The sequence below is a fragment of the Patiria miniata genome, unplaced genomic scaffold (assembly GCF_015706575.1).
Source record: "Patiria miniata isolate m_02_andy unplaced genomic scaffold, ASM1570657v1 HiC_scaffold_10, whole genome shotgun sequence".
NCBI classification, from domain to species: domain Eukaryota; kingdom Metazoa; phylum Echinodermata; class Asteroidea; order Valvatida; family Asterinidae; genus Patiria; species Patiria miniata.
Window position 1 is genome coordinate 16,991,154 of NW_024037048.1, and position 12,436 is coordinate 17,003,589.

At 39.3% G+C, this 12,436-nt stretch overlaps 2 long non-coding RNA genes across 3 annotated transcripts; both read right to left on the reverse strand.

Moving 5' to 3' along the window:
- Positions 1-2,738: 2,738 nt before the first annotated feature.
- Positions 2,739-3,860, reverse strand: LOC119739077. The gene is made up of 2 exons (XR_005272531.1): positions 3,802-3,860; positions 2,739-2,839 (listed from the first exon to the last, which is right to left on the reverse strand). It is a non-coding gene; the product is annotated as an uncharacterized LOC119739077 (long non-coding RNA).
- Positions 3,861-5,065: 1,205 nt separating this feature from the next.
- On the reverse strand, positions 5,066-11,092 carry LOC119739083. Of its 2 annotated transcripts, none has more exons than XR_005272532.1 (3): positions 11,044-11,092; positions 6,647-6,871; positions 5,066-5,116 (listed from the first exon to the last, which is right to left on the reverse strand). It is a non-coding gene; the product is annotated as an uncharacterized LOC119739083 (long non-coding RNA). The 2 variants fall into 2 exon arrangements; XR_005272533.1 differs by lacking the exon at positions 11,044-11,092 and adding an exon at positions 9,905-10,005.
- Between the last annotated feature and the right edge of the window lie 1,344 nt (positions 11,093-12,436).

Below are 12,436 nucleotides of genomic sequence, written 5' to 3' on the forward strand. Positions count from 1 at the left end.
CCCTTAACATATGTTTCATTTTTGCAATGAAATGCTCTTCATATATTTCAATAATAACACAGTCAGTGATAACTATGTGTTAAGTTTCATATAAAGTGTTAAACGCAGTTGACAGAATTAAAATGAAAATCATTTTCAGAAAAAAAATCCAAACTTGTCTCTTCTTTAGTTTTCAATTTCTTAATCCTATCATGGATGGAGGATTAAATAATATTTTAAAAATGAGAGAAGAATATAAAATACAATTTTAGTGTTTATATTTTTGATGTATTTGATTCTGAAAACAAAACTTCACTTTAAAAAAGGAAGATAAGTTCACTTAATTTATTTTTGGGAAAGAAAAAAAAGAAGAAAACTAAGTATCAATATAATCATGGTGGGACTCGAACCTGAGTCGATGGATTGGGAGTCCTACGCCGGTCCAGCAGACCATTAACGCGCTCAAATACTCTGTTAGTTCTCTTTAATTATAACTGTAAGATAGGCTTATCGCGGCTTTTCACGTACGCGCCCATGAAGCGCTTAGACGTAAAACACAGTCTGACAATGTAAATCACTCGTTTGATTTTGGGTGTAGCTGTTCACGTTGATCGAAATTTACCTGGAAAAGGGTGATGGGTGTCAATTGAACTAAAATCGTGAACTTCAATGAAATAAAACTCGTACAATCCTTGGTTTCAGTACGAAACACACGTGTTCAACGGATGCAGAGAAGCCCATTTCTTTTGTTCAATTCCTTTGTTGAATCTGGCGTTAACAATAAAATGTTTCCATTGAGGCGAAAGGATTAAACGCCGCGATCTTTTTTCACGCTTGAGTGCCTCTGAATGGGGAATATTGAAGCGGAAAATCACGAATTACAGCACTTAGGCAGCATTTTTATCCCACATAATGATACTTTTTGGAGAGGAAATTGCATACTGAATACAACTGTAGTTTCAAAACTCAAAAATTCGCCGTATTTAAAAAGTCGAGGTAATTTTTTTGGAAAAATTTCACTAAAACTTTCCTCATCCGAACGTAGGCGGCGCTATATACATTTCATTCTCGCACGTGCACCGTATTCAGAGTTGGCTAGCGCATTATCGTGTGTGTATGGCAATGCAAGGGGATGGGGGCGGGGCTGGCTGCCTGTTTTGTATACATGTACGGTTTATAACCCTTTTTTATAACCATTTTTCCACTAACGACTTTTAGTAAAAATATTTCGCTTGTTCCCCCCTCCCCCCATCTCACACGACAAAACAAATTCCCGCCCCCCTCTTGCTTCATGGGTATACCGGGGCCCTTTTATTAATATCCTTATACGCGTCTCTTTTGTTGCATTAAAGTTGACTTTTATTCGGATTGCATTTTGTTTCACATACCTTAATTATCTTATGTTTTAGTTGTAGACCTATTCAACTTTTATTGGTGAGATAAATTGAAATTGTGATGCTAGGATAAGATTGGGTACAGTGGATAGCGGGTGATACTCAGATGGGGCGGCGGCTAGCGCGATAACAATGCGCACTGAGAATGAAATATATAAAGCGCCGCCTACGTCAGGATGAGGAAAGTTTGGGTGAAATTTTTCCAAAAAAATTACCTCAACTTTTTAAATACGGCGAATTTTGGCATTTTAAAACTATAGATGTATTCAGTATGCAATTTCCTCTTCAAAAAGTATCATTATGTGGGATAAAAATTAAATGCTGCCTAAGTGCTGTAAATCATGATTTTCCGCTTCAATATTCCCCATTCAGAGGCACTCAAGCGTGAAAAAAGATCGCGGCGTTTAATCCTTTCGCCTCAATGGAAACATTTTATTGTTAACGCCAGATTCAACAAAGGAATTGAACAAAAGAAATGGGCTTCTCTGCATCCGTTGAACACGTGTGTTTCGTACTGAAACCAAGGATTGTACGAGTTTTATTTCATTGAAGTTCACGATTTTAGTTCAATTGACACCCATCACCCTTTTCCAGGTAAATTTCGATCAACGTGAACAGCTACACCCAAAATCAAACGAGTGATTTACATTGTCAGACTGGGCGCGTACGTGAAAAGCCGCGATAAGCCTATTTGAGGTCGAGCAAAAAATATCAGAAGTTAAAATGAAAAACCTGAATTTTTTTATCATATCGCCACTGTGTTGACAAAGTGATGAACTTGTCCCATATCAATATTTTAAGCAGTTTGGGATTTTTGGCTATTCTAATATTTTATGATGCCCTCTACATGCTTACTAAAGTTTGCGACAAAAAAGTGCATCCTTCATTATTCAAGCTAATGACACAAAGTAGTAATGTGCAACGAATTATTTTTTTTTTTTGACCGGAATTTGTATTCTCGTTGATTTTACACGTGGGGAACAATGTTGCAACCTGATGCCGCTTTTGTCTTCACACATCATCTCAATAAAGATCAGCCATTGCAAAAATGTTTCACAAACATAAATCTGGGACTGAGAAACACTTCCAATTTTGTTCGGAAATACTTGGAAAGTTTTCTTGACTCTCCGTAGACTTTGTACACAACAATTGAAGTAGCGTCTGGATACTGCATTCTTTTCTACACTTGCATTATATTTTAGATTTATGTCTCCTCTACGATTTGCGTTTGGACGAAGTGACAAATGTGTTTCGTGAAATCGGCTGCAGGTTGAGATTGAGTGACTGGATACTAATTTGGGCAAATGCCAAAATCTTTACCAAACATACAACGGACAAAAATAGGGGATGATGTTTTACCTTGTAGCCGTCGTTGGCAATGAGCTACAGCAGGCTGAACGATTCGCCAGACGTCTCCATCTTAAGGTACAACTCCCAGGCTAGTCTGGCCTTACGATTCACGATGTCTGAACAACAAAAACAACACAAAGAAAGGTTATAAATACATAGGATACTGCTGTAAGAAAACACATTGTGTCCACAAAAGATGGTTCGGTTCAGTGGATGCTCGTTTTAGCAATTTTCGGCCAGCAATGCTCAGTGTAACTGTGTACAATATTTGGGAGCCAAAAGGGATGTTCAATGTAGCAAATTTCTGTCGTACAATCTGCTTAAAATGTGATAGAACAAATCCAACATGGCAAGTATATGATTAACATGTGATGTTTACACGTTTAAACAAAAAAACTTTAAATCCGCTTACAAATTTTTCAAAACATTTAAACTAAACCCGAATTATACAAAAGGGACCTCCGTTCACGCGATCTTCCTTGGAGATAACCACACATAGCACCAATAATAAACGTTGTTTTCAAATCCTCCTTAATTTACAAAACCTTAGAAGCACCGTAGTACTTGATTACATTTGGGGAACACGTAGTTACATTTTTACTTTATCAACGACTGCCTGCTATTTACTATGTCAACCATTGTTGATTTATCATGTCAATCACGCCGGACTGCAGATCAGACATAATGGGTAGGCAAAAGCCACTGTCAATGGCTAAACGTTTAAAACGGTTCTTAAAATATTTGCTTAACGTTTACAAAATGAAACGCAAAGTCACATCCTTAATATACGATCAGGGCGATGATTGCATGCTGGTTATGTCATTGTTAGAGACCCTTCAGTCTACCTCACACATGGGCAACATGTGCATCTCCCTAATGCCACGCTGGATTTTCCAGCAGTACATGAAATGCATGCACGCGACGTGTCGTGACTTTAGTTGGACATTTGGTTGTGCAGTCACAATTGTGAGTGGTCAATACATTATGAGTTGAGGCTTAACAGGTGGATTCATTCCCAAAATTAGCAACTTGGAAGTTGGAAGAGGAAACGTCATTCACAATTGACGGTAATACTCACAGCATCTTGCCAACCAGAGACACGTGTAGTCATTCTTGATCTTCTCACTCTGAATGAGCACAAAAATCTGCAAAACAAGAGAAACGAAACCCACTCCAATTAAATCATGGTAAAACCAAGTGTTGCCACCAAAACAGTGGTCTAGGAGGCACAAGGCTAAAAGCCACTCCAGATAGGAGGGCTACAAGTCGGAGCAAAGCAGCTAAATCAACCACACCATCTCTGCCCTCATAGGCACCCACTTATAAGCCATCAGTGTGGGGGTTTGGTCAGTATCAAATGAGGGGAATAATGCTCATTGTGATTTTTGGCAAGGTATGCACCCATCTAATCAGAAAATATGTGACAGCATTGCAGCGGTGGCAGCTTTTTGGGTGCTATCCCTTTTTTTCTTTTTTTTAAAATGGCTGCCAAAACATGCTTGTTACACTACATACAATTGATCCGGTTCAAGCATATTGACGGCAATTTTGAAAACACAAATCAAAAGTGATAACACTGCCACCACTCACACTGCAAAGCTATCACACATTCTCCAACTCTAGATGTGCCTTTCAAAAAATCGCTATGAGCATTGCTCTTTTCGATCGTCTGGTACCGGTGGCCCATTTTTTGGACCAAAGCTGATAGCCTATTACTCCTGGGTGGGGAGAAGCAATGAGTGACAAAGTGCCTTGCCCAAGGGCACACGCACCATGACCCCAGGCTGGACTCGAACCCACAACCTGCAGCTTTACCCGCAGACCACGAATCCAAAGCCCTTAACCACGAGGCTACAGCACTCCACACTCCTCTTGAATCAGGACAGATCATAGGTTGGAGGGAAATAAGCACCAGGCAAGGAATTCCAAAGAGATGCAGCACGTGGGAAAATAAGCTATTGGAATATCTTTTTGTTCTACATCTAGGTATACGGCAACAGTATATGGATGAGAACAGACAGAAAGTCGGGCTTCTCTCTCAAACAGGGCCGACCATCGGTGGGAATTGATACAAAATTCCACTTGTCTTGAAAATGACAGCACACCAGGTGCCGTGATTTCACAGGATGCTTGAGACTATTATTCCCTAACAGTCAGGTATTTCATAATAACTTGGTAGTTTTGGTTTTTTGATGTTTGCAAATGAAAGGCACCATGACTAGTTCAGGCACCATGACGAGTCACTGCGCCATGACTGGCCAACTATTGAGGGCGCAACAACAAAAATTGGGTCCGGGAGTCCAACCTACCTCCTGTGCTTCCTTGTAGTTGCCTGCTGTGGCTTTGGCCTGCGCATAGTTGTAGTTGAACCTATCGTCGTTGTAGAAGTAACTCTAGAAACGTAAACACACAAAAATGTCATCTTGGTTTTTCTGATAATATTCCCACCTGCACTACTTTTTTCCGCCGAAAAGGACAAATACAGCTAAACCATGCCACAGAAACAACTATGAGCAAGTTGGGGGCGAGACTAGTGGTCGATTCCTGACGTAATTTGATGCCTGAGCACTAATATCAACATGCAAACACCTCTAGTCAGACAATGGTCAAAATTGTTCACCAAATAAAAAGAATGGTCAAGAATAATTCCAAAAAATAAATTGGTCCTGAATAATAGAGGGTGATTGGCAATAAATATTTTCAGGTTTTTGGAGAAAAGTTCAAAAACGAATAGTGTCTAACATTAAATGCATTAGATAAAATGACCTCAGAGCAAATATGCAGTCCTATGCCCCCTGTCCATTTTTAAAGCTGTTAATGAAAAAAAATTAATCAATAAACATTACTGCAACTTTCCTAAAAAATAAAGCGGTGCTGTTGAAACCCCTCGGCCTGAGTTTGTTGATATAAGGTGCAAAATTACAAGTACATGTAGTAGAATAGTTAATACTGGTCAATGGAATGACCTAGACCTTCACCATGACGTTGACCTTTGACCTTTTGACCCCCAAATCAATCCAAACTTGACTTTCCTGAAGGGCAACCCCTAATGTTACAAACCCGAATCATATTTCTAACTCAAATTATCATCGAGAAACAATCTACCTCCAACTAACCACTGATATACTCACCCAAAAATAAGAAAATAATTTTCTGACATTCTTCTAGTTGGCTAATGTAGACATAAATGATATTTATTAATTAGAATTTGTTAACTTTAAATAACTTTTTTAGTGTTAACCTGGAATTTTCCAAGATTTACGCAAGTGCGCTGCGTTAGGGAACACTAATTTAAAAACTGATTTTTGGACCAATTTCCGGACACCACCGTTTTTAAGTTTTGTTCAGAATTGTATGACAGTGAAATTGTTTACAGAATTTAAATGGCAAACACTACTGAAAAAGTACCAGTAACAACTGAATGAATTTGAAGTTTATCAACAAAGAAGTTTGGCAACTGTGCATGAGGAAAGTCAGGAGAAACGTCGCAGTGCGCCACGTTAGGGAACACCACTATATGTGTGCATTGATACTGGGTTCTTAATTGGGGTAGGTGCGGTGAACTAAAAACAATAGGCCCTGGCCCTGCTGACTATATGACTATACAATCATGGAGCTATAAAAAGAGGTCTTACCCAACAATGTATGCAAAGCATTCCAAAATACTCCGGAGAGACTCCCATACCTCAGACGTCACTGACCAACAAAGACTAGGAAATGTCCTTTGACATGTTTTCTCACTCAGGTAGGCATGCCATGGTAGCAACTTTTCCCTGCTAAATCCGACATTTTTGGACATATTATCCCTTTTAATGGTGATATAGGTCACTGTAGGGAAAAATTAGTGATGTCCAGATATATGGGAATCTTTCCAGTACGCCGAAAGGAAGTTGAATTTTGAGAAATAAATAGTCCAGACTTACCTGACGTACAGGCCTATATAGCCTACTGCTGCATTATCTGCTGCATAATGTTGATCGATAACCAAACAACAGGTGGCGCTCTTTACAATTAACGGTGTCAGGTACAATCTCATTCAAGTGATCTTGAGCGGTACGCGTTGCCATGGTGATACGTCATCACTGTGCTCTGCATCCTGTATGTGCTCCACAGTTGACATCCTTGGTAGAACCTTCAAACTCTGTCAACTTCAAGAAACAAAGGAAAACAAGTTATTTTAACATCTTAACCCTCCGACGCAGAAAGCCTATTTACTAACACGCTTACAGTAAGGGGTCCCCAGATATTTAGCGCCTTGGTTTGAGGCTACACAACACTGTATAGATGTACACAATCTCGACATGTCTGTAGACTATAAATAAGGAGGTCATTGACAGGAAACAGATGTTGTATACATAGTCTGTGGTCAAGTCGTGCACTTGGCTACCCGCAAGTGACCTTGTTTTGTGCATATGTATATGGGCAGCCCAGGTTGTCAGGCTCAGATATGCCTGACCCGGGGTCACACACTAAAGGTGACTGCATATATCCGTAGAGGATGTCCCTTGCTAGGATTAGATGGAAGATCACCAGAATTGGTTTGAAATGTTTTTTTTTATTAAGGTAATTAACCTAATTGGGTCCCCAAAAGGGCTAGTTTCTGCGTCGGAGTGTTAATCTTCTAATTCATAAGGTTTAGTTCAAATATTGTTTTCATCTGCTATTTTTTGGAAAGGTCATTGTTTGATGAATTTGGTGGACAATAATTACTGTGAAATTTGAGAACAATTTCCCAAATAATTGACAAATTTACAAAAGATCAAAGTGGTCAAGAGAATGGTCAAGAATAATTCTAAAAAAAATTGGTAATGAGTATACAGAGGGTAATAATGGCAATAAATATTTCACCTTTTTGGAGAAAAGTTCAAAAACGAATAGTGTCTAACATTAAATGCATTAGATAAAATGACCTGAGAGCAAATATGCAGTCCTATGCCCCCTGTCTGTCTGGCCTCAACTCCATTTTCAAAGCTGTTGATGAAATAAAATGAATCAATAAACATTCACTGCAACAAATACAGCGGTGCTGTTGAAACCCCTCGGCCTGAGTTTGTTGATATAAGGTGTGAAATTACAAGTACATGTAGTAGGATAGTTACTGGTCAATGGAATGACCTAGACCTTGACCAATGACGTTGACCTTTGACATTTTTTCGATCGATGATTTTCAGTTCGCTCGCTGTGTTTTGATGGACGTTCATGACGTTTTTGTACTTAGTGTTTTGTGCTGCAAACAATTTTGCGGGGTTTTGTGTCTATGAGGCTCCGCCCCGCGGAGCATCATGATATAGTTCTTCTAGGAGTATGACCATACTTCCTGAACTTAGTTTAAAACCCTTACACTTACAGTTCTGGAAGACTTACTATACAATCATGGAGCTATAAAAAGAAAGTCTCACAATGTATGCAATTTAAGCATAATAACCCCCTAGGCCCTTTTTGCTTAGAACCATCCTCAATCCTCCAAAATTTTGCAACTCCACCTAAATTTTTCAAAATTGTTAGACAGTCCTGCCTCAAAATGCATTCATCGTCAATCCTCCAAAATCCTCCTCATCCCAAAATTTTGCACTCGTGTTTAAATGAAGGATAACCAATGCCAAATCCTTCAAAATCATCATACAGTCCTGCCACAAAATGCATTCATCCTCAATCCTCAAAAATCCTCATTTGATTCAATCACCATTCATCCTCAATCCTCCAGAATCCTCATGTGATTCAATCACCATTCATCCTCAATCCTCCAGAATCCTCATTTGATTCAATCACCATTCATCCTTAATCCTCTAGAATCCTCATTTGATTCAATCACCATTCATCCTCAATCCTCCAGAATCCTCATGTGATTCAATCACCATTCATCCTCAATCCTCCAGAATCCTCATTTGATTCAATCACCATTCATCCTTAATCCTCTAGAATCCTCATTTGATGCAATCACCATTCATCCTTAATCCTCTAGAATCCTCATGTGCTTCAATCACCATTCATCCTCAATCCTCTAGAATCCTCATTTGATTCAATCACCATTCATCCTCAATCCTCCAGAATCCTCATGTGATTCAATCACCATTCATCCTCAATCCTCCAGAATCCTCATTTGATTCAATCACCATTCATCCTTAATCCTCTAGAATCCTAGCTCATTTGATTCAATCACCATTCATCCTCAATCCTCTAGAATCCTCATGTGCTTCAATCACCATTCATCCTCAATCCTCTAGAATCCTCATTTGATTCAATCACCATTCATCCTCAATCCTCCAGAATCCTCATGTGCTTCAATCACCATTCATCCTCAATCCTCCAGAATCCTCATGTGCTTCAATCACCATTCATCCTCAGTCCTCTAGAATCCTCATGTGCTTCAATCACCATTCATCCTCAATCCTCCAGAATCCTCAATCACCATTCATCCTCAATCCTCCAGAATCCTCATGTGCTTCAATCACCATTCATCCTCAGTCCTCTAGAATCCTCATGTGCTTCAATCACCATTCATCCTCAATCCTCCAGAATCCTCAATCACCATTCATCCTCAATCCTCCAGAATCCTCATGTGATTCAATCACCATTCATCCTCAATCCTCCAGAATCCTCATGTGCTTCAATCACCATTCATCCTCAATCCTCCAGAATCCTCATGAGCTTCAATCACCATGACATCCTCAATCCTCCAAAATCCTCATGAGCTTCAATCACCATTCATCCTCAATCCTCCAAAATCCTCATGAGCTTCAATCACCATTCATCCTCAATCCTCCAAAATCCTCTTGAGCTTCAATCACCATTCATCCTCAATCCTCCAGAATCCTCATGAGCTTCAATCACCATTCATCCTCAATCCTCCAGAATCCTCATGTGCTTCAATCACCATTCATCCTCAATCCTCCAGAATCCTCATGAGCTTCAATCACCATTCATCCTCAATCCTCCAGAATCCTCAATCACCATTCATCCTCAATCCTCCAGAATCCTCATGTGATTCAATCACCATTCAATCCTCAATCCTCCAGAATCATCATGAGCTTCAATCACCATTCATCCTCAATCCTCCAGAATCCTCATTTGATTCAATCACCATTCATCCTCAATCCTCTAGAATCCTCCAAAACCGCCAGGAGGATTTTGGAGGAGTGAGGTGGGTTAGGGTTAAAAAATACTCCGGAAAGATCCCATACCTGGAGTTCTGGACATTTAGTGAAATGTCCTTGGTGTTTTTTCAGACAGTAGGATGCTGGCAGTGTCAGTAAGCATGTAGGATGGAACGCCGTATTATCGCGGTACATGTACTTATCACGTTTCTTGTAACGTTCAATAGAGATTGCCCGCTAACCTTCCTGAATTGTCCTGTCTCTTAGGTTGTATAACTCTTCCTTTTCAAATGCCTGTGAAAATAGACATGCTCGGAATGTGCGAATGGAGGTGGACTCCCTATTATCGCGGTATGTGGGAATTGTGGTTTTTATAATATATAATCTCAACTTTTTTTCTATAGTTAATGTTTTACCAAAACATCCCCTGAATACAGTCTGATATTTTCCCTGTAACGTTCAAGTTGATTAAACTTTGAAAGACTATATCCCTGCAGGATGATTTCTTAAAACCTTGCCCTTCCCCGAAAGGAGAAGAAAATTAATGTGACAAATCTATCTACTGATTGGTGATTGGGGGCGCCATTGAGTTTACACGGTGTGCCGTTTTATTTTTTCTTACGCGCTGTCCTTATTTTGATCCTGTAAAAGTTGTTACGATTTCGCAGTAGGCCTATGTCGTCCTTCAACTTCATTTTGTGTTTGCAGCTGTAGGAGGGGAACCAGACAATGGAACTTCCATGGACAGAGCACCATTAATGATTAATGTTAGAGTATAGACGGTACCTTTTTTAGCAGACACAGTGAGGGAAAATTTGCAGGTTTTGGCAAATGTGAATATTTATTAAAAATCGTTAAAATTTCAAGTCCCGAAAGACACAACATTTTTTAATCGTCCTTTTGATACGACTCGGCAGTAAGTCCTTATGGCCTGGAGAACTGGATAAAAATCGCCACTTAAAGTTAAAGGAGTTTAGGCAACACAAAAAGAGAAATTTTCCCGTGCCGCGATAAAGGGATGCCACGATAAGCCTAGGCTAGGGTAGGGAGTCCGACTATAGTTTTTTGGTAACAAATTTCCCTGCCAATCCAATATTTTTTACAATTTTAGACAGGAATGGTGGCATAAATCACTGAAGGGAAAAATGAGTGATGTCCAGATATGGGAATCTTTCCAGTACGCCGAAAGGAAGTTGAATTTTGACAAGTTAATAGTCCAGACTTACCTGATGTACAGGCGCAGGCCTAGCCTACCACTACCGTCCATAATGTTGATATCGGATAACCAAACAACAGGTGGCGCTCTTCACAATTAACGGTGTCATATACAATCTCGTTTACGTAGTGTTGAGCGGTACGCACTGACAGGTACTTAATACAGGAAAGAAAGTTACAAAATAAAGTTAGCCCTGGGGACGAGGTTGCAAAAAAGTTTCGTAGTCCGAAATTTCCCATCATGCATTGAAAAATCCCAATTCCTTTCGAGATATGATTTGGGATTTTAGAATCGTTATTCGTTTTCCGTTTTGCTTTCGAGTCGGGAAGTGGGGGAGTGGTTTTCGTTATCCGTTTTTATTTTTGCTTAGGAATTGGGAAATGGTTTCGTTATCCGTTTTTATTTTTGTTTAGTTAATGCGGGAAATTAATGTGGTATGAGATTGTCACTTGACACCGTTAATTGTGAAGGGCGCCGCCTGTTGTTTGATGATATCCCATTATTGTCCGACTAGCGCAGCAGACAACTCGATAACGTAAGACTAATAAGACTACCGCCCTAAGACGGTCTAGACTTTTTATTCACACTTTAAAGACAAACAAATATTGTGATAACCAAAAACCTGCTTTCGGACATTCATTCAAATTTTAGGCAGCTATTTTTGTGGTTTGAGCAGAGCATTTTTTGGTATTTCTTTTATAAATATTTTGAAAGTCGTGTGAACATGGTGAATGAAAAGCTAGGATGCATTGTCTAGAGGAAATTTAAGTGAAGTTTTTGACCAATTTTATTAAAAAGGTAATGTTGATAATTAACCAATTGGAAATGGCTGAAAACTATTATCCCTATATAGATCCAATAATGTAAATTAGATATGTATTGAAACAATCCCCAAAACAAAGTGAAATAACGCGTTACCCTATTGAATTTAACTTGTGTTTCTTTAATGACTTGAAAAAATAAAATGACTCGGAGTTAGAAAATATTAAAAAGAATATACAAAAACTTGGCGATAGGCTGCCTGAAGTCCAAAAAGAACATTTGCCTCACTTTTGCACAGAAACGACAGTCCAGCTGGACACGCTATATCTTACAAATTAAGTGACGCGTTGAATTGAATTCTAGTCAGATAACTAGTCATGAAAAATAGACAAACAAGACGTAGAGTGTATATAGTGGACCTGCATTCTAGAGTTGTACCCAAGCGGCAGCTGTACCGTACTGCATTCGCAAAGTAATGTGTACATAAATTTTGCATAAAATTGTGACTCGAGTCGACTTGAGTCATTACAACTCTGACCAATGCCTATTCTTAACATAGACATTGACAAAGTGGGAGACTAAACACGATGGAGCTTGGTAGCTCAGTTGGTAGAGCACTGGAACGGCAATCCGGAGGTCCC